General features: G+C 40.9%; 1 protein-coding gene across 1 annotated transcript in view; it reads right to left on the bottom strand.

Annotated features, from left to right (window-relative positions):
• The window catches only part of baiap3.L (BAI1-associated protein 3 L homeolog), a 186,195-nt gene extending 159,913 nt beyond the window's left edge, over positions 1-26,282 (bottom strand). Inside the window, exon 1 of the mRNA XM_041576487.1 lies at positions 26,164-26,282. The gene's annotated coding sequence lies outside the window, so the exon portion shown is untranslated. The remainder of the gene's footprint in view (positions 1-26,163) is intronic.
• Between the last annotated feature and the right edge of the window lie 1,244 nt (positions 26,283-27,526).

Genomic DNA, 27,526 nt, shown 5'->3' with positions numbered 1-27,526 from the left:
TAATTGTCATGCATATGTTTTTTGGAACCTTAAAGAATTTTGCTCTATGATACCACCTTTTTCAGATCCCAAGCATTTCACTTAACAGATCCCAAACAAATCCAATGTATTAAAGGGGTGGTTCACCTTTAAGTTAACGTTTAGGATTCTATTGAATGGCTAATTCTAAGCAACTTTTCAACTGGCCTTCATTTTTTTTTTTATAGTTTTTTTTTAATTATTTGCCTTTTGACTCTTTCTTAGCTTTTTCAAATGGGGGTCACTGACCCCATTTAAAAAACAAATGCTCTGTAAGGCTACAAATGTATTGTTATTGTCTCTTATTCAAATCAAATGGTTGCTAGGGTAATTAGGACCCCACCAACCAGATTGCTGAAACTGCAAAGCTTCTGAATAAAAAACTAAATAACTCAAAAATCACAAATAAAAAATGAAAGCCAATTGCACATTGTCTCAGAATATCACTCTCTTCATCATACTAAAAGTTAACTCAAAAGTGAACAACCCCTTTAACAGGGAAGAAATCTAACTTTCTCTCGTAAAGGTGGAGACCCAAGTTCGTGCAGACTGCAATAACAGTTTAATGAGGATATATTAATCCCCACTGTGTCTTCAAATTGATTTGTTTGCGCTAAAAATCATGAATGTGAATAATGGTTTAAAAAAAGATCATGTAGAAGTCAATGGGAACTGTCCAAACCATAACTTAAACTATTCAGGTTTTTTTGAGCTTATAAATGCACTAAAAATGATGTGTTAACCAAATTTATTTATTTAATGAGTAAACCATTTTTTTTTATTTATTCAGAGTTTTTAATATTCTATTTTTAAAAATTACACACATATCTTAATCAAAATGTTCGTATTGTGGTTTTTACTGTGATTCTAGTTTCTTTCACTAAAACTCACAAATTTGAATTATAACTTTAAATTTAAGGGGCTGATTCATTAAGGGTCGAATATCGAGGGTTAATTAAGGATTTAGCCCAAATTCTGCGATCATACGATCGAAGGATTATTCCTTCGATCGAACGATAAAATGCTTCGAATCGAACGATTCGAAGGATTTTAATCCAACGATCGAAGGAATATCCTTCGATCAAAAAAACTTAGGAAAGCCTATGGGGACCTGACTTCGGTAGCTTTTAGCTGCCGAACTAGGGGGTCGAAGTTTTTTTTAAAGAGACAGTACTTCGACTAACGAATGGTCGAATAGTCAAACGATTTTTAGTTCGAATCCTTCGATTCGAAGTCGTAGTCGAAGGTCAAAGTAGCCCAAAAAATACTTCGAAATTCGAAGTTTTTTTACTTCGAATCCTTCACTCGAATTTAGTGAATTGGCCCCTAAGTATTCATTAAAGGGGTGGTTAACCGTTAAGTTAAATTTTCGTATGTAATAGAATGGCCAATTCTAAGCAACTTTTCATTTGGTCTACATTATTTTTATTTTTTTTTAGTTTTATAATTATTTGCCTTTTCCTTCTAAATCCTTCCAGCTTTCAAATGGGGGTCAATGACCTCATCTATAAAAAAATGCTCTGTAAGGCTACAAATGTATTGTTATTGCTAATTTTTATTACTCATCTTTCTATTCAACAGTCAACAGCATTTTTTGGGACTTTTCAACTATTTTTTGAGGAAGTCCTATCTACTCTATTGCACTTCGCTTGGTCTGAGGTGGCGAAGGCAAGTCTGGCGCAAGAGGTAACGTTCAGTAAAATCCACATTTAATTGAATTTGCGAAGTAACGCTCTTTCGCCAGAGCAAAACTTCACCTGACGTAAGAGTGCGAAGTAGCGCTAGAGTCTAACTGCAGGAAGAATGATCAAAACTCAGATTCTAATTGGTTTGTACTGCAAATGCATTGACAATTTTGTTTCTAAATCAGCCCCAGAAAGTGGGAATAATTGCACTATAGATACAGGTACTGCTATAGGTATGGGATCTGTTTTCCAGAATGCTTGGGACCTGAGGTTTTCTGAAAAATGGATCTTTCCATAATTTGGATCTTCCTACCTTAATTCTACTAGAAAAGCATGTAAACATTAAATAAACCCAATTGGTTTGCCTCCAATAAGGATTAATTATATCTTAGTTTGGATCAATACAAGCTACTGTTATTACAGAGAGAAAGGAAATCATTTTAAAAAATCTGGATTATTTGGATAAATTGGAGTCTATGGGACTATTGAAATAATATCTGGATAATGGATCAGATACCTCTATTTAGATCTAACTATCAATGGAACAGGGTCAATAAGGGGTAACCAATTCTCTGCACTGAGTGCCAGATGAGAAATTTGGTTCAGTGACAAGTGGAGCATCAGGAGGCACAGCTAGCCCATTCCCTACCTTTCCCTGCCGCCTGCCTTAGGGCACCTGCGTTAGGTAGGGGACGGGAGGGAGGATGCCTCTGTGACACCCCCTACCTTGAATGGAGTGCTGCCTATTGCATTCAAAGCACCGTCTTTGTACACTGCCCAAATGGGTCTAGTTGCACAACTAAGAAAAATACTGGGGCTCATTTACAAACACTGGTCAAATTTGCACCTAGGCAGTAACCCATAGCAACCAATCAGTGACTGGCTTTTTTCAGCCTCCTGCAGGTTGAACAATGAAAGCAAACCTTTGATCGGTTGCTATGGCTGCTGCCCAGGTGCCCAGTGTTTATAAATGAGCCTCACTGTCTATTCTTGCCTTGCATGAAAAGGATTTTCTAAGATATAATTAATCCTTATTGGAAGTAAAATCAGCCTATTGGGTTAATTTAATATTAAAATGAATTTTTAGTAGACTAGGGTTTAATTTTTTATCCACTATGCATCATTCCCCCCCCCCCTAAAATTTCAGTGCAAGAGTGGCACCTGATATGCCCGCAATAGACACATATCATGCACAAGCTATGAGTGTCTGTGCATTTGCATTTGTGTATATGTGTGGCATCACTTCTGGTGTGTGGCGAGCATCCGACCTTCACGATATATGTCAATGCATGTTCCGTTTTTTTGCGTTTTTTTTTCATTTGAGTCATTTGCATTTGTTCTTACTTTCATAAATGAGCCTTAGTCGCTTTCCATTCTTATAAGGTATTTTGGAAACATGTCAATATCTTATCAATATAATTTTACACATAAGTGTCCACCCAGGAGCATCTTGTTCTTTTGTTCATTGCCCCCTGCTACTCCCTCTCTATTATCTATAGCTCACTGCCCCATGCTGGAATGCTACATACCTTCACCTCTTTTGTTGTTCCTCTGCTTACAGGCAGCTCTCCGTGATACCTGCCTGGCCGACCCTCTAATGAGTTCTGTATCCACAGTAACAACGGTGCTCTGCCGTTCTATCATTCTTACTGCCCTTTATTTACAAGCGCCACAAGTTATTATTCTAATGACAATATGGGAAGCTAGTGCATTAACAGGAGAGGACTGTACAATATGCAGGTTATTAGTCTTAATAAGCAAAGTTATAACACAACTCCTATCATATATAAAATGGATTAATAAGACACATTAATACAATTATTTTTTTCATAGTAGGTAGGCATGTCTTGCTAACAGTACTATGTGGCCCCAATGATTACTTACATGCCTTACAATTATTATTATTGTTATTATTATTATTATTATTAACATTTGTATAAAGTGCCAGAATATTCCACAGTGTTGTACACTAAATGGGTGTATACATTAAACATACAGGAAAACACACAAAACCCATATACAAAAGAGGTTTTAGCCCTGTCCAAAAGACCTTACATACCATGTTTTATAATTCATTCATTTAACCTTTTAAATGCCACAGATCGTAGAATCTACGTTCTGTGGCAAAGGTACTTGAAATGCCACAGAACGTAGATTCTACGTTCTGCAGCATTTCCTGGTTCAGGAGCGGAGGAGCGGCTGTTAGAGCCGCTCGCTCCGTTCCTGCTCGATCCCCTGCCCCTAGGCAACGAGCAGAGCAGGGGATCGAGTGGCCCCTGGGGCGCGATCGCCCAGGGGCCCAAAAACAGCAGCAGGCACGTGTTACTTACGTGTCCTGCTGCTGCAGCCTACACCGGATCGACGATCTCCGCCCCCACAGCACACAGACAGGAACCACGAGGCAGATGTCTTCCAGGGGCTCTTCCTGATCGCCTGCAACAGTCTCCAACGACTTTTTCAGGTTAGTGCAACAATTACACACACAAACACACCAACACACACTTATTACAGTAATACACACTTAGATTCACACTTACACACACTTACACATACATTTTTGGGGATTGGGGGGTCACTTACACTCACTGCACTTACACACATGTGCACACGCACACACGCGCACATAACATGTAATTTACCATTTGTACACACGCACACGCACATACATGGCATTGTGGCTTTTTTTTTTTTTTTTCTTATCGCATCGTTTCTTTTTTTGGCTGAAAAAAATGTTTTATTGCCATTACGCATAGCGTATTCGCTAACCGTACTGTGCAATACCTTTTGTATGTTATTTCGGTGATTATATTGCAATTTTGGGTATTTTGGTGCATTTTTAGCCATTTTATTGAATTTTTAGCCATTTTATTGCATTTTCAGCTCTGCATATATTGTGTTCACTTTTTTCTAGCCGTATAACCTGTTTGGCCCATCTAAAATATTCAAACTGTGATTCTGACGGCCGATAACACTAGTCTGGAAAAAAAACATTGATTTTTGTGGTTTTATTGGATTTTTTTGCATTTCACCCTTTACTGCCTTATTTTGTTTTGCCTTGTAAATTTTATCTACTATATATCCATTTGGGGGTCTCTGTGCGCCACATAGTTTGGTATATCTATGCATATTGGGCATCAAAGTGTTCAGTAGACCTCTGGCGTTCATATTTAGGATGTTTTATGCTGATACGTTACGAAATGTGGGGCATATAATGGGGTAAAATTCAAGCTTTCTGACAATTTTCAGAAATTTGATAAAAACCGTTATGTTCAGCATTGCTTTGCAGTTTGGCAGTTTGCAGTAGAAACACTTATTTACCCATATTGGATTCGTCAGAATGTGTACTTTCTGAAAATATATGGTTTTCTGGGTCTCTGTACTGTTAGGGGGTCTAATGTCGCATAATACACACACCAGGTGCTTATATTGCAGCAGCCAGCGCGTCAGCTGTGAAAATGTATATACACTATTGTCATTTGGGGATCTCTGTGCGCCACATAGTTTGGTATATCTATGCATATTGGGCATCAAAGTGTTCAGTAGACCTCTGGCGTTCATATTTAGGATGTTTTATGCTGATACGTTACGAAATGTGGGGCATATAATGGGGTAAAATTCAAGCTTTCTGACAATTTTCAGAAATTTGATAAAAACCGTTATGTTCAGCATTGCTTTGCAGTTTGGCAGTTTGCAGTAGAAACACATATTTACCCATATTGGATTCGTCAGAATGTGTACTTTCTGAAAATATATGGTTTTCTGGGGTCTCTGTACTGTTAGGTGGTCTAATGTCGCATATTACACACACCAGGTGCTTATATTGCAGCAGCCAGCGCGTCAGCCGTGAAAATGTATATACACTATTGTCATTTGGTGGTCTCTGTGCGCCGCATAGTTTGGTATATCTATGCATATTGGGCATCAAAGTGTTCAGTAGACCCCTGGCGTTCATATTTAGGATGTTTTATGCTGAAACGTTACGAAATGTGGGGCATATAATGGGGTAAAATTCAATCTTTCTGACGATTTTCAAAAATTTGATAAAAACCGTTATGTTCAGCATTGCTTTGCAGTTTGGCAGTTTGCAGTAGAAACACACATTTACCCATATTGGATTCGTCAGAATGTGTACTTTCTGAAAATATATGGTTTTCTGGGGTCTCTGTACTGTTAGGGGGGTCTAATGTCGCATAATACACACACCAGGTGCTTATATTGCAGCAGCCAGCGCGTCAGCCGTGAAAATGTATATACACTATTGTCATTTGGGGTCTCTGTGCGCCACATAGTTTGGTATATCTATGCATATTGGGCATCAAAGTGTTCAGTAGACCCCTGGCGTTCATATTTAGGATGTTTTATGCTGATAAGTTACGAAATGTGGGGCATATAATGGGGTAAAATTCAAGCTTTGTGACGATTTTCAGAAATTTGATAAAAACGGTTACGTTCAGCATTGATTTGCAGTCTGGCAGTTTGCAGTAGAAACACTTATTTACCCATATTGGATTCGTCAGAATGTGTACTTTCTGAAAATATATGGTTTTCTGGGGTCTCTGTACTTTTAGGGGGGTCTAATGTCGCATAATACACACACCAGGTGCTCATATTGCAGCAGCCAGCGCGTCAGCCGTGAAAATGTATATACACTATTGTCATTTGGGGGTCTCTGTGCGCCACATAGTTTAGTATATCTATGCATATTGGGCATCAAAGTGTTCAGTAGACCCCTGGCGTTCATATTTAGGATGTTTTATGCTGATACGTTACGAAATGTGTGGCATATAATGGGTTAAAATTCAAGCTTTCTGACAATTTTCAGAAATTTGATAAAAACCGTTATGTTCAGCATTGCTTTGCAGTTTGGCAGTTTGCAGTAGAAACACTTATTTACCAATATTGGATTAGTCAGAATGTGTACTTTCTGAAAATATATGGTTTTCTGGGGTCTCTGTACTGTTAGGGGGTCTAATGTCGCATATTACACACACCAGGTGCTCATATTGCAGCAGCCAGCGCGCGTCAGCCGTGAAAATGTATATACACTATTGTCATTTGGGGTCTCTGTGCGCCACATAGTTTGGTTTATCTATGCATATTGGCATCAAAGTGTTTAGTAGACCCCTGGCGTTCATATTTAGGATGTTTTATGCTGATAAGTTACGAAATGTGGGGCATATAATGGGGTAAAATTCAAGCTTTGTGACAATTTTCAGAAATTTGATAAAAACCGTTATGTTCAGCATTGCTTTGCAGTTTTGGCAGTTTGCAGTAGAAACTTATTTACCCATATTGGATTCGTCAGAATGTGTACTTTCTGAAAATATATGGTTTTCTGGGGTCTCTGTACTGTTAGGTGGTCTAATGTCGCATAATACACACACCGAGTGGTTATATTGCAGCAGCCAGCGCGTCAGCCGTGAAAATGTCTATACATATTGTCATTTGGGGTCTCTGTGCGCCACATAGTTTGGTATATCTATGCATATTGGGCATCAAACTGTTTAGTAGACCCCTATGTTTATATTTAGGATGCTTTATGCTGGTAATGATACATGGACAATACGATGCTGGAAAGTTGAAGCTTTGAGGCAATTTCCAGATATTTCACCAAAACCGCAAATTTGGCAAAGCCTTGCGACTCAGTAGTTTGGAGCAGAAAGGCATGGGTACCCATTTTAGATTCCGTAGAATGTGTACTTTCCAAAAATATATGGGTTTGGGGGGTAAACATATATTTCTGTGTTTTTACCCCGCAAAAATGCAGTCAATGTGTTGATTTTTCATTAGCTGAAGTTACCCACGGGACTGTTTGTATGCGCTAACTTCATTTTGGGGCCTCTAAATGCCAGATACTTTGGTAAACTTATGAACAATGGCCACCAAAATGTTCAGAGGAACCCTGGCAATCATATTTAGGGTGCTTTTTTTTAGTACGTAATGACACATGGGTGATATGGTGCTGGGAAGTTGAAGCTTTGAGGCAATTTTCAGATATTTCACCAAAACCGGCAACTTTGGGAAAGCCTTGCGACTCGTAGTTTGGAGCAATAAGGCATGGGTACCCATTTTAGATTCTGTAGAATGTGTACTTTCCAAAAATGTATGGGTTTGGGGGGTAAACATATATTTCTGTGTTTTTACCCCACAAAAATGCAGTCAATGTGTTGATCTTTCATTAGCTGAAGTTACCCACAGGACTATTTGTATGCGCTAACTTCATTTTGGGGCCTCTAAATGCCAGATACTTTGGTAAACCTATGAACAATGGCCACCAAAACTGTTCGGAGGAACCCTGGCAATCATATTTAGGGTGCTTTTTCTTGGTGCATAACGATACATGGGTGATATGGTGCTGAGAAGTTGAAGCTTTGAGGCAATTTTCAGATATTTCACCAAAACCGACAATTGTGGCAAAGCCTTGCGACTCAGTAGTTTGGAGCAGAAAGGCATGGGTACCCATTTTAGATTCTGTAGAATGTGTACTTTCCAAAAATATATGGGTTTGGGGGGTAAACATATATTTCTGTGTTTTTACCCCACAAAAATGCAGTCAATGTGTTGATCTTTCATTAGCTGAAGTTACCCACAGGACTATTTGTATGCGCTAACTTCATTTTGGGGCCTCTAAATGCCAGATACTTTGGTAAACCTATGAACAATGGCCACCAAACTGTTCGGAGGAACCCTGGCAATCATATTTAGGGTGCTTTTTCTTGGTGCATAACGATACATGGGTGATATGGTGCTGAGAAGTTGAAGCTTTGAGGCAATTTTCAGATATTTCACCAAAACCGACAATTGTGGCAAAGCCTTGCGACTCAGTAGTTTGGAGCAGAAAGGCATGGGTACCCATTTTAGATTCTGTAGAATGTGTACTTTCCAAAAATATATGGGTTTTGGGGGGTAAACATATATTTCTGTGTTTTTACCCCACAAAAATGCAGTCAATGTGTTGATTTTTCATTAGCTGAAGTTACCCACGGGACTGTTTGTATGCGCTAACTTCATTTTGGGGCCTCTAAATGCCAGATACTTTGGTAAACTTATGAACAATGGCCACCAAAATGTTCAGAGGAACCCTAGCAATCATATTTAGGGTGTTTTTTCTTAGTACGTAATGACACATGGGTGATATGGTACTGGGAAGTTGAAGCTTTGAGGCAATTTTCAGATATTTCACCAAAACCGACAACTTTGGGAAAGCCTGGCGACTCAGTAGTTTGGAGCAATAAGGCATAGGTACCCATTTTAGATTCTGTAGAATGTGTACTTTCCAAAAATGTATGGGTTTGGGGGGTAAACATATATTTCTGTGTTTTTACCCCACAAAAATGCAGTCAATGTGTTGATCTTTCATTAGCTGATATATTATTCAAATTGCAGGTGAGTGATTGCTCACCAAAGTTAATCACATCTCAAAGGAGATAATTAACTGATTAAAATACAACTGTCACTTAAATTAAAGTGCACTTAAATATGGAGTGTGAGAATTGTCTGAACAGAAACCAGGTCTGGGGATACTGAGCAAAGTACCCCATCTATTGCCCACTGGTCAGCAAATTCTTTCAACCGACCAGTAAACACTGCTTGGGTGTACTCTGCTCGGATGCGGGAACGCACCAGCACTCGGAACAAGACCTCTGCTGGCAGAGGATTCCCACCTTCCAAACATTGCTTTCTAGATTTATGGATGACTAATTTAGCTAAAGCCAGGAGCAAGTTGGAGAGAAGGTCTTTCTCTTTATTGTCCCGGGATACTGGGCGTCCAAAAATATAAACATGAGGGGAAAAGTGTAACCAGAACTGCAGGTAAAGCTTCCTCAAAAGAGCCAATAGAGGTTGCAGTCTGGCACACGTAAAATAAGCATGAAACACAGAATCTCCTTTGCCACAGAATGGACAAGCAGCTGGGGAGTCTGTAAAACGAGCTAAATACTCTCCCGTGCTCAATGCACCATGCAGCACTTTCCAACTCAAGTCTCCAGTTGGTCTAGGCACCAAACTGGAATAAAGAGCTTGCCACTGAGGTCCTTCACCCTCATTAAGCACACGTCTCCAGATGGTATCATATCGGGAGATGAGGGCAAGGAAGTGTACAGTGTGAAGCATTAGAGAGTACAACAGCTTTCTTGTTATATCATGAAAGCGTGTCAATGGAAAATTCTCCAACTGGCTCAAGTTGGGGGAAGGAGGTGCTTGGGGGGATTGACGGGTTTTAGGTGCTATTATTATGTCTGGAGGTGAGGAGTTCCAAGGTGGACGTGACTCTCCAGCATGTAAAACCCCATCAATGAAGGTGTGAGAATCAGGAGAGATTGTGTCCTTGATTTCCTTGAGAAGACGGTGTGGAACCCTAGTGGTGAGGAATCCCATGCGTTGCATAACTGCTTGAGAGTCCACCCAATCTGATTTCTCAAAATCCAGGAGATCTCCAACTCTGGTTAACCGAGCCTGGCAAAGGCGACGTCGGATGCTGATGGATTCTAACATCCTAGTCTTAAAAGATGGATTGTAAAGTAGGGGCTCATTTAGAATGTCTTCCCCTTCAATGGCTCCTTGCCTTAACACGGATACCATGCTCCAGGTTTTTAGCGTGTCTTGGTAGTAAGCCGGCAGGGTTGAAAGGTTTCTTAGGAAACCCTCAGGTTCAATTATAAACAATTGCCGGTCATATCCCATATTTCGTACCTGGCGATAAAAACTCGATGCTAGAGTACACCACTGTGGAGAAGGATCTGCATACAATTATCTCTGTATTTGCTGGAGACGGAAGGTGTGCACTTGAGAACGTATACACACGACTCCCTGCCCTCCCTCTTTCAACGGGAGGCTTGAGACACCTGCAGAAACCCAATGCTTTCCTATCCAGAGAAAGTCCAGTAACCTTCTCTGGATCTTAGCAATGAATTCTTGGGTTGGGCTAAGACATATCAGCCGGTACCAGATCTGAGAGGCCACCAGCTGATTAATCACCAAAGCTCTCCCCCTCATAGAAAGTACTTTAGCAAAACCCTTCCACTTTCCAAGGCGCGTTAGAACACACTCCTCAAGTTCAATGAAATTCTGTGAGACAGGATACTCCTCAGCTGATAGGTAGACGCCTAAATATTTAATGATTTTACTCTCCCACGAGATGTCACGAAAAGCAGGAGGCAGGAAATCTACCTTTAGAGAACCCTCCAGAAGGCCTGAGCTCTTGGACCAGTTGATCCGGGCAGATGAGGCAGCAGCGTAGACTTCTTGACACTCTTGTGCCCGCTCAAGATCAACTAGGTCCTGGGCCACAAGAATTACATCATCAGCGTAGGCTGAGAGAACCACCCTCATGTCAGGTTCTTTGAGCACCAGTCCCGTGAGCCTTTTCCTTAAGAGACACAGGAAGGGCTCAATGGCCAGCGAGTACAGTTGTCCCGACAAGGGGCATCCTTGCCGAACTCCTCGTCCAAAGGCCAGAGGTGCAGTCAGAGACCAGTTGATTTTAACTAAACACTCTGCAGAGGCATACATTGTTTTCAGGTAGCCCACAAACTGTGGGCCAAAGCTATAGGCTTGCAGAGTGCCTATAAGATATTGGTGATCCACCCTGTCAAATGCCTTCTCTTGATCCAGAGAGAGAAAAGCAAGAGATAGACCAGTCCTTCTCGCAAAATGTAGTAAGTCTCGGATTAAAAAGACATTATCAAAAATTGTCCGACCGGGGACTGTATAGGACTGGTCAGGATGAATCACCTCTGCCAGCACAGATTTGAGCCTAAGTGAGATAGCTTTGGCCACGATCTTATAGTCTGTGCTAAGCAGTGAGACTGGTCTCCAGTTCTTAATAAGACGGAGATCCCCCTTCTTAGGAAGTAGTGATAACACTGCTCGACGACACGAAAGTGGCAACTCACCTTTCTTGAAGGCCTCAGTTAGGACCCTATGGAAATCAGGGCCCAGAGTATCCCAAAAGAACTGGAAGAACTCTATGGTCAGTCCGTCAAGCCCAGGAGATTTATTGTGGGGCATTAAACGGAGTGCTTGAGAGAGTTCATCTAGAGTGATTGGTGTTTCCAACCTCTCTTTTCTCCTCTCACTGACCACTGGAAGCCCATCCCATAGCTCCTCACAGGCATCTGGAGAGATGGGATCTGGAGAAAAAAGGTTTTGATAGAAGGACCGGGCTCTGTCCCGGATAGCCTCCGGATCCTCAAGGGGGGTTCCATCCTCCGCAAAAAGGCATGTGATTTGTTTTCGGTTCCCCTTCTTCCTCTCCAGAGCATAGAAGAATCGGGAACCACGATCCATATCACAAAGTAACTGCATCCGGCTTCGCACAAAGGCACCACGAGCCTGTCGTTGTTCCATGTTACGCAGCGCTTCTTTCCTTTCTAGATATTCACACTGAAGGGCCTGGTCTTCAGAGCCTGATAGCCTTTGCTCAAGATCAAGCACCTCCCCATTCAGTGCCTCAATCTCTGCATTGCACTGCCCGCTCACACTTTTGGTATACTCTTGACACAAGAGCTTTAGGTGAACCTTGCCTACATCCCACCACTGGTTCAATGTGGCAAATTCATCCTGAAAGGCCCTCCAGCCTCTCCATGTATCCCGGACTGACTTTGCAAAACCCTCATCTTCTAATAAACTGTTGTTAAAGTGCCAGTAAGCAGCTTTTGGCAGAGATGGTGCGATTGACATTCTCAGGGATACACAATTGTGGTCTGAGAATGGTGCCAATCTAATGGTGCTCGACTGGGCTCGTGACATGAGATGGCTCGATATATATATCCTATCAATCCGGGATTGAGAAACATGACCATCTCTCACCCTGACATAGGTAAAAGCAACCGTCTCTGGGTTCTGTTCTCTCCAGACATCAACCAAGGAGAAATGAGCAATTAGTTCTCGCAAAACGGACTCAGACGAGTCTCTTTTCTTGGGTACATTGCGATCTCGAGCATCAAGGGTGTAATTAAAATCACCCCCTATAATCAAGGCTTCATCAGAGTCAATTGTCTCCATGTAGGCTGACAAACTTTCAAAGAACTGTGCCCTCTCTGGTCCGGTAGTAGGAGCATACACATTCATTAGATTATATGTTCTACCTGACTCCCGGACCCGAAGATGCAATAGACGGCCAGGGATGACAGAGGTAGCATTCAGGACCTCTGGCTGGAAGGAATCTGAGAAAAGGGTCACCACCCCGCATGATGTCCAAGTGAGGTGATTAAAAAAGACCCTTCCCTTCCACTCCAGATTCCAGCTTGCTTCAAGCTCTGGAGTGGTGTGGGTCTCTTGGAGGAAACTCACAGAGTACCCTCCTTGACGAAGAAAGGAGAGTACCTGAAACATTCGGAAAGGATTCCGACAGCCATTAGTATTAAGTGTGCTTATACTCAAGGCCATTACTGAGTCTTAGGAAGTGCTTTAACCTTCATCAAGGTCTGATGAGACAAACATTTTTTTGTGAAACTTCATTATACGGAGATATTCCGCTGTTCCATAGTTCTTGGCCTCTTTTATGACCTTAATGTATTGTCTCACAGAATTGATAACTAAAGGCAAATCATGCCACTTCTCCAGAGCCATGTGCATCTTCTTCTCTAATTTAACACCAAGGGTGCTCTCAAGAAACTTTTTGAGTTCCTCAGCAGGGATGATTGGGGTAGAAGGATTTGCCACTCCTATGTCAACCTCCTCTTCGATGTTCCCCTCATCCATGAGCTCTTCCTGGCTAAGGGATTGATAATCTCCCCTCTCCACTAGAGCTTTGAGAATCTCTCCACAAGTTGTTACAGGAAAAGTATCAGAATCACTTTTCTGGAGACCCTGCAATGGCTCAGGTGTTCCCTCAACTTCACTTGAAACACATTTGGAAGTGTTTGACACAGGAGCAACAGAACTAATTAGCTCCCCAGCAACAGGTAGAGCTTTGGAGGCTCGATGGTTAGCCTCTGCCCTCTCTACTACCTCCTGTGCTTTCTGGATGGCAATAACATTTGGGTCAGTTGAAGACAAGGGAGGAGAGATTTTAGCATGAACAGTAGAGGTTGTCTGGCTACCCTCCACCGTATTTACAACTCCACCCTCACCATCCTTCCCAGCAGTTTTATCTGCAGGGTCCTGTATGGGGTTAGCCCAATATTCTCCCCCTCCTGGAGTGAAATACCCTGAGGCACTAAAAACTGAGGCTGGTTGCAGTTGCCAAATCTCAGCACCTCAGGAACACTGACTGCCCACTCTGCAGGAGTCTCATTAGGTGTCTCTTTACACTCCAAGGGAAGATCTTCCAAATGATTTTGAGGCAGATACTGCACCCCTGACTCTGTGGGGAAACCAACACTGCCATGTTCACGGCCATGCAGACCATTAACCTCATTATTCCCCACCTGGTCTGGAGGCAAGAGTGCATGGTCTGACACCGGTTGATCGTGACCAACAGTTGGGCCAGACAATGTCACCACATGAGGAGCAGAAGTTTAGCTACCCTTTTTACCCTTGGATGGGGTGCCCCATCATTAACCACTGATGCCCATTCCTCAGGTACCAGCCAGTTTGATTTAAATTTCCTCTTTTTCTTGGCATCTGAAGAGGAAAGGCCACTATCTGCCCCAACCCCAACAGGTGTTGCAATCATGGGTACCCCACACCTTCAGGGGTGCCCATAACAGGGGTACACTTTTTTGTGTAGGAACAACTGTGACCCTGGGGGAAGCTTTGACATGTTTTCCCCCTTCTCTTTTGCTGCAATTGTAAGACATGCTGCAGCCTTAGATGTCTTCAGTGAAGAAGGAGGAGGTTTGGATGTTGTAGAGGTGGGTTGTGTAACAGCCACCTTGAGGTTCTTTAGTGAAGGAGATATCCCCTTTGAGGACCCTGCTGAAATAGTCCCAGCAGGATAAGATGTTTTATTTGAGGCACTGGGAGCAGGAACAGGGGCTGTGGTCTTAATTTGCCCTTTGGGGCAACTCTGGCGAGTGTGCCCCAGGTTCTTGCAAAGGAAGCACCTCACTTCCTCTGTGCTGTAAAAAATTTTATACAGCACCCCTTCAAATGGAACCCGAAAGACCCTCAATAGTGTCTTGCCCCCGAGGTAAAAGTAGTTGCACCTGCCTTTTAAAGGAAAGGACGTGCCTCAGTCTGCTCTCCTTACATCCCAGGGGAATTCTAGACATATTTGATTTTAACTCCCCAAGGGCTTGCAGGTGGGGTACAATAAGTGGTCTTGCAGGAAGGGGGGCACATTAGATAAAACCACCCTTGTGCCCAATCCTTCTAGGGTTCTACAGGGACATAACTCCCTCCCACTGTGATACCCCTCTGTACCAGAGTATGCACTGCAGTTAGAGTACGGGCAAAGATTATGGCTTTCCCATACATTTTACTTGCTGCCACTACTGCAGAGTGGCCCACCACTTCAGCTGCAGCCTTTATATAAGCCTCTATGCCATGAGTGCTTGACATTAGGCATCTGACCCCATGCTTCCTTGTAAGCTTCTCTACCCCAGCAGTGACTTGGCTAGGGTTGCTGCCAGTAGCTACAGCGTGTGCAAATGTTTTAGCAGGGGTCACATTGGCTGCAGCAGCAGAAGTAGAGGCAATGGGGCTTTTTGACATGGGCTCTGACTGGTGTTTCCTTGCAGAGCTACAGCTGGGTTTTTCAGGTCCTTTTGCTTTAGAACCAAGAGATGTTTTTTTATAACTTTCCTTTTTATTCCCTCCCATTATTTTACACAACACCACACAAAAAGAAAGCTTTATACTATTGATTAACAAAAAAAAAAAAAAAAAGTAAGTTTTAAGTTGAGAAGCTGTGGCAGGGAGAGGGTTAATGTGAGCAGGTGCCTGGGAGCTGCACTGCTGCTGCTGGAAAAGATTTTATACTTATACTTATATTAAATCCTTTCCCTTTAGCTTTCTCTCCTCACAGAACTGAGTGCAAAATCAAAATATCCACTCAATCTGTACAAAAATTAAACAATTTGTGCTGAAACAAGAGAAAAATGCAAATGAAACTGACACCCAGGTGCGGGGGAGGGTAGGGGATCTAACAGTGAGTTTGTAGCCCAGAGCAAGTGAAAGGAACTGGGCTAGGAATCACTCACCTTCAGGGTCAAAAGAAAAATCGATTTTTAGTAAAGAAAATCAACTCAAAACTTCCCAAATTTCACCCACCAAGTGGACAACACATTCACACACCAAGTGATAACAAAAAATCCTGTCTCAAACAGGAATTTCAATGCTTAATTCAGCACTAAACAGAGAGCTTTCTCCTGTGTGTTGATCTTTCATTAGCTGAAGTTACCCACAGGACTATTTGTATGCACTAACTTCATTTTGGGGCCTCTAAATGCCAGATACTTTGGTAAATCTATGAACAATGGCCACCAAACTGTTCGGAGGAACCCTGGCAATCATATTTAGGGTGCTTTTTCTTGGTGCATAAACGATACATGGGTGATATGGTGCTGAGAAGTTGAAGCTTTGAGGCAATTTTCAGATATTTCACCAAAACCGACAATTGTGGCAAAGCCTTGCGACTCAGTAGTTTGGAGCAGAAAGGCATGGGTACCCATTTTAGATTCTGTAGAATGTGTACTTTCCAAAAATATATGGGTTTGAGGGGTAAACATATATTTCTGTGTTTTTACCCCACAAAATGCAGTCAATGTGTTGATCTTTCATTAGCTGAAGTTACCCACGGGACTGTTTGTATGCGCTAACTTCATTTTGGGGCCTCTAAATGCCAGATACTTTGGTAAACTTATGAAAAATGGCCACCAAAATGTTCAGAGGAACCCTGGCAATCATATTTAGGGTGCTTTTTCTTAGTACGTAATGACACATGGGTGATATGGTGCTGGGAAGTTGAAGCTTTGAGGCAATTTTCAGATATTTCAGCAAAACCGACAACTTTGGGAAAGCCTTGCGACTCAGTAGTTTGGAGCAGAAAGGCATGGGTACCCATTTTAGATTCAGTAGAATGTGTACTTTCCAAAAATATATGGGTTTGGGGGGTAAACATATATTTCTGTGTTTTTACCCCACAAAAATGCAGTGAATGTGTTGATTTTTCATTAGATGAAGTTACCCACAGGACTATTTGTATGCGCTAACTTCATTTTGAGGCCTCTAAATGCCAGATAATTTGGTAAACCTATGAACAATGGCCACCAAATTGTTTGGAGGAACCCTGGCAATCATATTTAGGGTGCTTTTTCTTGGTGCGTAACGATACATGGGTGATATGGTGCTGGGAAGTTGAAGCTTTGAGGCAATTTTCAGATATTTCACCAAAACCGACAATTTTGGGAAAGCCTTGCGACTCAGTAGTTTGGAGCAGAAAGGCATGGGTACCCATTTTAGATTCGGTAGAATGTGTACTTTCCAAAAATATATGGGTTTTGGGGGGTAAACATATATTTCTGTGTTTTTACCCCACAAAAATGCAGTCAATGTGTTGATCTTTCATTAGCTGAAGTTACCCACGGGACTGTTTGTATGCGTTAACTTCATTTTGGGGCCTCTAAATGCCAGATACTTTGGTATACTTATGAACAATGACCACCAAAATGTTCAGAGGAACCCTGGCAATCATATTTAGGGTGCTTTTTCTTAGTACGTAATGATACATGGGCGATATGGTGCTGGGAAGTTGAAGGTTTGAGGCAATTTTCAGATATTTCACCAAAACCGACAATTTTGGGAAAGCCCTGCGACTCAGTAGTTTGGAGCAGAAAGGCATGGGTACCCATTTTAGATTCAGTAGAATGTGTACTTTCCGAAAATATATGGGTTTGGGGGTAAACATATATTTCTGTGTTTTTACCCCACAAAAAATGCAGTCAATGTGTTGATTTCTCAGTAGCTGAAGTAAAGTCCTGATCAATTTGGATGTGCTAACTTCATATTGGTGTCTCTAAATGCCAGATACTTTGGTAAACCTATGCATAATGGGTATCAAACTGTTCAGTGGACCCCTGGCAATCATATTTCAGGTGCTTTTTCTTGGTACCTAATATAGTTTGGGATATGCGGAGCAGCAAAATAAAACCTTTGAAATGATTTTTCAGAATTTTGAATTTTTTTTTGAAAAACCGCTATTTTCAGACAAGCTTTTATGTTTGGTAGTTGGGAGTAGAGAGACATAGTTACCCATTTTGTAATCGGCAGAATGTGTACTTTTCAAAAATGTATGGTTTTCTGGGGTAAACCTACGGTTTCAGGATTTTTTGCCTTGGAATCTAAAGCATGCCGTTTTCTGCCTTAGTGCTTTCAAAATTCGGTAATATACTGCCGGGAGTTTTTGCTGTACAGAAATCCTAAATCTCCCTAAAACTATACATATCTGGTATTGGCACGTTCGAGAGACATAAGGCTTTCCAAATCAGTTGGATTTTCATCCCTAAAATGAAATATTTTTCTGGTATAAATTGATATACGATGAAAAATGGTAATTTTTCATTTTTTTTTGGTATTTAGCACTATAAATTTTTTTGCACAGGTGGAAATACATGAAAACTCAGGCAGATTTAGAAAGCTCAGTTTCTACCGAAAAAAACAATGTATAGTTTTCCTAGGTAAACTATAGGTTTCCCCTCAGAAAATGCCCCTAAAGTGAGAGAGCACAAAATGTTTCAAAAACGGCTGGCATTTCGCGTAACCAAAATGTGAAATTCTGCTGGCACTTAAAGGGTTAAACAGCCCATTATTTATTTGACAGACACAGTTGTATTTCTTCGTTTGTTTGTTTGTTTTACCAAGAGTTTACACCAAAATCATTATTCCTATGTAACCTACATTCACAGCTCACAATACTGTTTTCTTTATGTCCATTAGCCATTACTCTAAATGCATTAACATTGTAATGAGGTTCCACATCCCTTAGCTATCAGATCTCACTGTCTGTATAGGGATACATGTTCCCCATTCTGTTCCTCTAGGCATTTCCATAGTCTTCAGGCACTAGATAAATGGTACTATATAAGACAATCAACCTCAAATAAACATATCACTATCTATCATCCTAACAATCCAGTGGTGTAAAGTATCTTATGTCCTACACAAGATACTTTACACTTTTGAAAGCTCCTTTTAAATACAACATGGTATCGAACTATTTTGCACACACACACACACACACACACATATATATATATACGCAACTCCAACTGCACTCTCCATTCAGCAATATCACGGCTGGGTGCTAACCATAGAAAATACAGTCAAGTAGTTGAAAGCACTCACAGCTCATTCCATCAGTTCAAAGTGGTAAAATTCTTTATTCCACACTCACATCTACGCGTTTCAACCATCACAGGGCCGTCATCAGGATGGTGTAGGAAAGTGAAACACACCCATTTAAACCATTTTAACCCAATCATAGATAGTTAATCTGAATGAGCGGATAGATGGACAATTACTAGCACTCCAGATTGTGATATTGAAGTGGTATATTTAGATGAAGTAGTTATCTTTAACCGTTTGTATCTTGACTTAAATCTGGGATTGAGGCCTCTGGAGTGTGGAAAAGAGCCCTGAAGCTGAGAATTGCCTCTTAGATCAATGGATGAATGCCGAGTGATGTTTGTAAACTGATTAGGAATGTATGGGTTAATATCACTGGATAGTGATGCAATCACTTTTGCACAACACTGATTGGGTTAAAATGGTTTAAATGGGTGTGTTTCACTTTCCTACATGGAATTCCGAGGTATCTAATATCCTCATATTTTGCAACTGGGGGAACTTTATTTATTATAAGACACAAGTTTTAGTGAGTCATGTGACAGAAATGACATCAGAACTCACCGTTTATAACTGATGTCACCATTTATAAGGATATAATTTACAAGATACTCATAGCTTTTGTGTATTACATATATATATATATTTATACCTTGAGAAAGGCCTCGGATGAGGCTGAAAACGCTAGGCTGAAAGTTCTGCAATAAAAACATTTTTATTTAAGTAGTAAGACCTGTGAGTGCGGATCTTCTTGGATTTCTTGTGGATAAAATTATGGATACTGCACCCAGGCATATGAACTTTCTATTCGAGAGTGCCGGCTTCCCTTGGTATTATATATATTTATAGATATATACAGTATATATAATGCAAAAAAGGGGAGTTGTGGGAGCACTCCAAGGCTAAGTAAAAATATATAAATACAATGGAAGTACTATTGATCTGGCCAAATTAGCTACAAGCATACAAAAAGAGGAGGGATTAATCAATGTACATTCCCTGGTCCCCTGTCTTATAAGTAATCTAGTATCTGTGCAAGTGCTTGTATTTACAAAAACAGGGCTTGTTAGTTACAAATTTACGATCATAAAATTGGTAAGCCACCATTTCATGTCAAGGTACCCCATATGGTAGTCCCTAACTATTTATTACTCATTTTTAAAGGCACAAGGCCAACATTTAAAGAGACGGGTGTGGAGTGCTACAACCAAATGGAAGCTTGGCCTGCAGCATAAATGCTAAACTCTGCTACAATACAAATAATTCTAACATTTTTAACAGTGTCGGACTGGCCCGGCGGGATACCGGGAAAATACCCGGTGGGCCAGTCCCCCTCTCCCAAACAGTTTTAAAAAAAATAATAAAAAAAATTTTGGCACATAGCAGCGCCGTTTGCGCATGCGCGCCGAGCGCCGTTTCCGTTTGCGCATGCGCGCCGTTTGCGCATGCGCGATGCGCCGCCTGGGCGCCAAGCAAGGATTCGCCTAACAAGTAGGTAGCGGGGGCCAGAGGGGGGCCCTGGACACCAGTCCCGGTGGGCCCCGGACCCCCCAGTCCGACCCTGATTTTTAACATCTTGTTTCAAATACAACATGGCATCATGTATTTTGCACACACACACACATATATATATATTTATATAGTGAATAAAGTACCCCCTCTTGTAAAATATAAGGATATTATAAGTTACCGAGGAGTTTCATGACCATATAAAATGTTTTTATACAGGTCATGGAACTCCGAGGTAACTTATAATATTCTCATATTTTACAACTGGGGGTACTTTATTAATTATAATACACAAATTTTAGTTAGTCATGTGACAGAAATTACATCACTACTCACCGTTTATAACTGATGACATCACTACTCACCGTTTATAAGGATATAATTTACAAGATATTCATGGCTTTTGTGTATTATATATAATTATTATTACTATTATTATTAAACACAGGCTTCTTAAACGCTGCATCCGTCTGTACATTTCCATTCTCTGCACAGTTTGTCCTGACTGTAGAAGCAATGTAGCAAGAGCCAGTTCTCCTCCAGCCAAGGCAATTCCCATAAAGCCTTACACGTTTCTTTACAGGTCTAGTTATCACACAATATGGAAGGCATAGTAGGAATTGGACTCTTTACTGGAAGAGAGTTAACGCTTACTATATTGTGACAGGGGAAGCAAAACACAAAATAGATATAGAGGTTTCAACAGAAATTACATTTACAAAAAGAAATTAAAAAAGAAGTCAATGATAATATTTTATTAATGTACAGTGGAAAGTAACTTAGAATTAAGTTTTTACATGTATGTTATTATTTGGATGGAGTTCATCTTCAAGTATATTAAATCAAACACAGCTCATAATAGTAAAGTGTTGGTCACTGCAATGTGTTTTTGCATTTAGGAATCTTCTCTTGTGTTAATAAATGGTTACGGCTTTGGTTATTACTTAAAGAGCTTCTAGACTTCATTTGTTGTATTAGAAACCCATCTAGAATAAGCCAGGGATCCTGTAGGGCTTTGCAGACAGTGGAGAAAAGTGCAAAAACAGGGTCAGTTTTTCACACTTTGCACCGTCTGGGTGCAGGTCCTTGCACAGCAGAATAAAGCAGAAGGACCTATACTTTCCCTATGACTACAGTGCCATACCTCCCAACATATGAAAACTGTAAAGAGTGACAAAAAGATCTGCTGTGTGCATTGCAGCAAAATTGTTTTTGACCATGTCCATTTTGTGGCCACCCCCCTAAATACTGCATCCATTCCATTGTACAAAATTTGGCAGGCTATGGAAAGTTTGAACACATTTTTTGGAGTTTCAGTACCATGTTTTATGTGCTATTACAGTTTTGCTAATGAAGCCAACATTGCCCTTTAAGCTGTGAGTCTCAGTTCTCCCAAGAGACTTGCATTTCTCAATTGCTACAATTGTACCAAAGTGCAGGTGCTGAGTATTAAAAGCCTCTTATTTAGTTAAGTTAGAAACATTTTATCTTTTTCTGGTGCAGTGCTGGAGATCAAAGCGAAAACCAGTACTGCAGGCTGCGCTTTCAAAATTGCTATTGTCCAGCAGAAAACGAAATAGTTGGGAGGTATGCAGTGCTGCATTTATTCATGATGGGTAGTTTAAGGGGGAACATTGGCTCCCCACTCCAGCCCTTTACCCCTCCCTAACTTGTTCAGTGCACCAGCAATGTGCTCTGTGTATCACTCCAGATTTTTATTCCGATGCTAGGCGCAGATATATCCAGGAGACAAGTGCTTTTTTGAATGAGCACTAAGTGGCGCCATTGTGTTCAGGGTATCTGTAAATGAGGCCCTTTGTTCCCTACACTCTGCTCAGTTTGTCTGGCCTCAGCAGACTAACCTGCAGCATCTCCATATATGATATACTGTCAGGTGTATGCTGCTTCAGGTGGTACACTACCACACTGGGATGTAAGAAACTTTATATTGGGGCAAAAATACAATGGATGCTGATTCTGCAGCTACAGATGGGCCCATGAGTGCATACAATTAATTTGCCTATAATTGGGTGTTTTAATGTTTATGTTTTTTTTTAAATAGCCTTAATGTCCCAAGCACTCCAGATAATAGATCCCATACCTGTATTACCAACTCATCGAGCAGCATAGCTTGGAAAACCATATACAGGTATGGGATCTGTATCCAGCAACCCTTTATCCAGAAAGCTCCAAATTACAGGAAGGCCACCTCCCATAGACTCCATTTTAATCAATTACATTTTTTGTAAATTATTTCCTTTTTCAAACAGTACCTTGTACTTGATCCCAACTAAAATATAATTACTCATTACTGGAGGCAAAACAAGCCTATTGGGTTTAATTTTTTCATTATTTTTTTAAACATACAGATATATACAGTACTGTCACACAATAAGATAAATCACTCAATCTTTTGCCCTAGGTTAGGAATCTATAGCAGGATACAGAAACTGGAAACCCACTCTAGAGCCAGTGCTCGTCAATATCATTGTCTAGAAATATGTCAGGGTCAATCCCAATTGGTTAAACCCATTTTTACAAATGCACCCAACACTGTGAGCCTACATAAAAGCACTGACGTTAAATGCTTTTGCATTCATGCAACAAATGCTTCAGTCTCCACAACAGAATCCCCATGCTGTTCTTTTGAATTTGCTGGACTACAGTTACCAGAATCCTCTGTGTGTACTCCAACAAAAGACAGAACCACAGGTTGCACAAACACACAGCTATGCCTGCTGTATCTAGTAATAACTCAGCTTTTTTTAAAGGGGATCTAAAACTGGTATTTTTGCACCCCCAGCTCAACATAGTAGGCATTTCAGACTGAATCACAGGTCCAAGAGCATTCACACTTTGCACTTCAGTCATACCTTCTGATTGGTTGCCATGGGTTACTGCTCCTGGGCAAACTTAGTGCCTTTTATTACATAATCTCCAATGAGTGAAATGTGAACTTTTTCATTTTTCAATATTACACTATATTACACAATATTCCACTTTAGCAATGGAAAAAGAGTGCTGTTTAAGTGTTCAGAGTTGAAAAAAATTATTTATGCCCTTGATCTTATGAGACCAACAAGACCGAGCCAACAGAAAAGGCAGGATATTTTTTCCTTATATGAGCCACTGGCCCAACAAGACTGAGCCAACAGAAAAGGCAGGACACTTTTTCCTTAAATGAGCCACTGGCCCTGAAGGACTTAAAAAAAGTATAATTGTGGAATGTTACTTTAAGAATCTACTTCTATGGACAACAACTTGAGTCATACTCTAACACACGGCAATATTAAAATGCTGCAAATTATAGTCCAACAACATCTGGGTGGATCAACTCTGCTGTGCAAGGTATATTTCTCCTTTAACATACTGCACAGGAGGTACCCAAGCAAGAAGCAATTGCCGTCCACTGTAGGGCTGATATTTCCTTTCACTGCAGGGTGGCTAGATCTGCTCATGGGTGAAAATGATTCTCCTCATCTGATATGAATTATTCTCCCGTATCTGAGGTGAATTATTCATCCCAGGTAAAATGAATAATCCCATCATGTGAATTATTCTTCCAAATCCCTTTATGTGAAAGATATATTTCAACCCCCTCCTATAAATGCTACAGAAGGATAAACTCCATGGGTCATCAGTTCTCCCGGTGCACATAATTGAATTCCCCACATATGACTGTCCCTTACTGATTTGAAGTGGGCATCTCCCTTCATGGAAATACTTCTCCAGATGGATAAACTCCTCCGGTGTTTTTTTGTCAATTTCCGTTTTTCTCAAACCAGGAGAACTATTTAGCCCATTAGTAAATATTACCCAATACCCAGGGTCCATAAGGGTGCTAGGGAGCTGTTATGTAGTACATATATATGGGGGCAATGGGAATTATAAAGGAGGTGCTGCACACAGGTGGTAGTACAGGCAAACAATATAATCCATTTGAAATGCCAGTAATTATTAAACCCAAGCACACGTTAGAGTTCTATCAAATCACATGCGAAAAAACAGACTAATAGTAAAACCCTGTATTGTTTTCCATGGCGCTGATAAGATGTCGTGCATCTTCCACATCTGATCCCCACCCCCACACATACACACACAGTGACAGCAGTGCAACCGGGCAGTGCTAAAGTGTACTTCCATCCCCTAGTGTCACTATCTGTCAACCTCTCTTTCTGAGTGACAGTTTTTTTCCAGGAGCAACAGGGGCAGCTTCAACCACAAACCTCTTTTAAGAGAGATATCAGCTCCAGATGTGCCACCATAATATACATAACAATGTCAAGAAAGAAGTGAATTATTCTTTGCCCCCATCTAATGCAACATAAGGCTGAGAGCTTCCCTCTTACCCCCAGCTTCATCTTTATAATAACATATATTGTATTGGAGCTATCTCCCCTCCAGCTACAACAACACCTCTCCTTTCATAAAAAAATACACAGCTGAGGACGTCAGCGCAATTACCATTAGCAACAATCATTGACTATGTACATATACTAAGCTTAGCGAGTCACAGGGGAGTCAAAATAGAACTTTTCTCTACAATTCAACCTCAGTTGCTGTGACTTTCTCAAGGCACACAAAACAAATAATAAACACATTAATAAATACACTAAAGTTAGAGCCATGTTATAGCATGCAAAACTTGTAAAGATAATAATAGAAATTTATAGTTTAGTAATGCATTAATACATTTAAAAACCAAAATCTATCTATCTATCATCTATCTATCTGTCTGTCATTACCTCTTTATCATCTATCTATCTATCTATCTATCTATCTATCTATCTCTTTCTCTCTCTCTAGCTCTCTCTATCTCTTTCTCTCTCTAACTATCTCTCTCTCCCTCCCTCTCTCTAACTCTATCTAGCTCTCTCTCTTTAACTCTATCTATCTATCTATCTATCTATCTATCTATCTCTTGCTTACTCTCTCTCTCTCTAACTATATCTATTTATCTATCTATCTCTCTAACTTTATCTATTTATCTATCTATCTCTTTCTCTCTAACTCTGTCTATCTATTTCTCTCTCTCTCTCTCTCACACACTCTATCTATCATCTATCTATCTATCCATCCATCTATCTATCTATCCATTATCTATCTATCATCTCTCTCTCTCTCTCTCTCTCTCTTACTCACTGTCTTTCTCTCTAACTCTAGCTCTCTCTCTCTTTAACTCTATCTATCTCTCTCTCTATCTCTCTCTAACTATATCTATTTATCTATCTATCTCTCTAACTCTATCTATTTATCTATCTATCTCTTTCTCTCTAACTCTGTCTATCTATTTCTCCCTCTCTCTCTCTCTCTCTCACACACTCTATCATCTATCTATCCATCCATCTATCTATCTATCCATTATCCATCCATCTATCTATCTATTATCTCTCTCTCTCTCTCTCTCTCTCTCTCTCTCTCTTTCTCTCTAACTCTATCTATGTATCTATCTCTTTCTCTCTAACTCTGTCTATCTATTTGTCTCTCTCTCTCTCTATCTCTTACTCACTCTCTCTCTCTAACTCTATCTATTTATCTATCTCTTTCTCTCTAACTCTGTCTATCTATCATCAATCTCTCTCTCTCTCTCTCTCTCTCTCTCTCTCTCTCTCTCTATCTGCCACCTCTCTCTATCCGTCATCTACCTATCTATATGTAAAATACAGAATTTAACCACTACCTCGCCTAGGAGCAGCAGGACATTGGCAGGCTAGAGCCTTACCTGTTGCAGGTTCGCCGGTCAGGATGCTGGAGCCCTGCTGAGCGGGTGTGTATCACTAAATCTCAGCAGCAAGGTACCAGCTCACTTCTATCCGACTGTTCTCTGTTATCTTTCCCATAGCGGGATCCGCGCCTCCTTATAAGGCTATAGGAAGGGCTAGAGCTGGTGTGGGCGGGGAATCGCAGCCCGCAAGGTAACAGCAACACGTGGTTCTCTGCTCTATTGTTTGGCGCGCAATGATGTGAGGTGTATTAGAGTAGAGCAAAGGAGCTGGCGCTGATATTAATGTTCTGACTTAATTACTGTGTTCAGATACATATAAACTATTCTAATAAAGCGTCTAGAGTTTTCTTGGAAAATTTTAGTAACAGCAGAAGTCTAAAATGTCCCAATTCTGAGAGAAAGACTCTTTGAAAGATGAGCAAGGGTTCACACTACAATAATGCCAGAGAGATGTGGCACAGTAAAAGGATGCAGGTTCAAAACAGCAATGTTATCACACACCTCCCAACATTTTGGAAATAGAAAGAGGGTCAAAAAGTTTTGCCATGCAAAAAATGGGCTTGGGCAAATATTTTTTCACCACGCCCATTTTGTGGTCACACCATCAAATTTCCATGTTCAATTTACAAAATTTGGCAGGTTATGAAAGTTTGAACATATTTCTGTGGTTTTTATGTGTTATTAGAGTCAGGGGTGATCCGCCAATGAGGCGAGCTGAGGCGCTCTCCACAGGCGGCAGGGCCAGCGCCAACTAGGTTTCCAGGGGCGGCAAAAAGCTGCTCCTGGTGACTTTAAGAGCCTAATTCGGCTTTACTAGGGCGAGAGAGCGCAATTGTGCTAGTTCAGTGCACAAGATCAAAGAGAAAGTCAGGACATTTCAGTAACAAACCCAAGACTGCAGATTCAGTCAAAATCAGGACTGTCCAGGGAAAAAACGGGACAGTTGAGAGGTATGTTATCATTAGCAGCGTTGGACTGGAGGGTCCAAGGCTCACTGCAGCTTCTTCCCCAGGACCCCTGCCCATCTGCAGCCCTCTGGTCCCCTCGCCCCATCCGTAACCCAACTCCCCAACTTATAAAAGTTTTGTGACCCTCAATTAAATTTGCTTTGGGGCCCAATAACATCTTGAGCTGCTGCTCAAGAAATAAAAGTAGCATTGGGTTGACTGCAGCAAGTAATACTAAAGGGGTTATGTAATATAAAGTGCATAGTTTGCTGTACGGTACTTATTATCACCTGTAGAATCAGAAGGTAGCACTTAGTCACCTAGTCACCTGTTTAAAAGTAAACATCTTATGGTTACTGCTCCTGGAAACATTGTGCCTTTTATTACCTATGGGGGGTAGTGTTTGGCAGATG

Source organism: Xenopus laevis, chromosome 9_10L, assembly GCF_017654675.1.
Source record: "Xenopus laevis strain J_2021 chromosome 9_10L, Xenopus_laevis_v10.1, whole genome shotgun sequence".
Taxonomy (NCBI): Eukaryota; Metazoa; Chordata; class Amphibia; order Anura; family Pipidae; genus Xenopus; species Xenopus laevis.
This window is presented reverse-complemented; position numbering and strand designations above follow the sequence as displayed.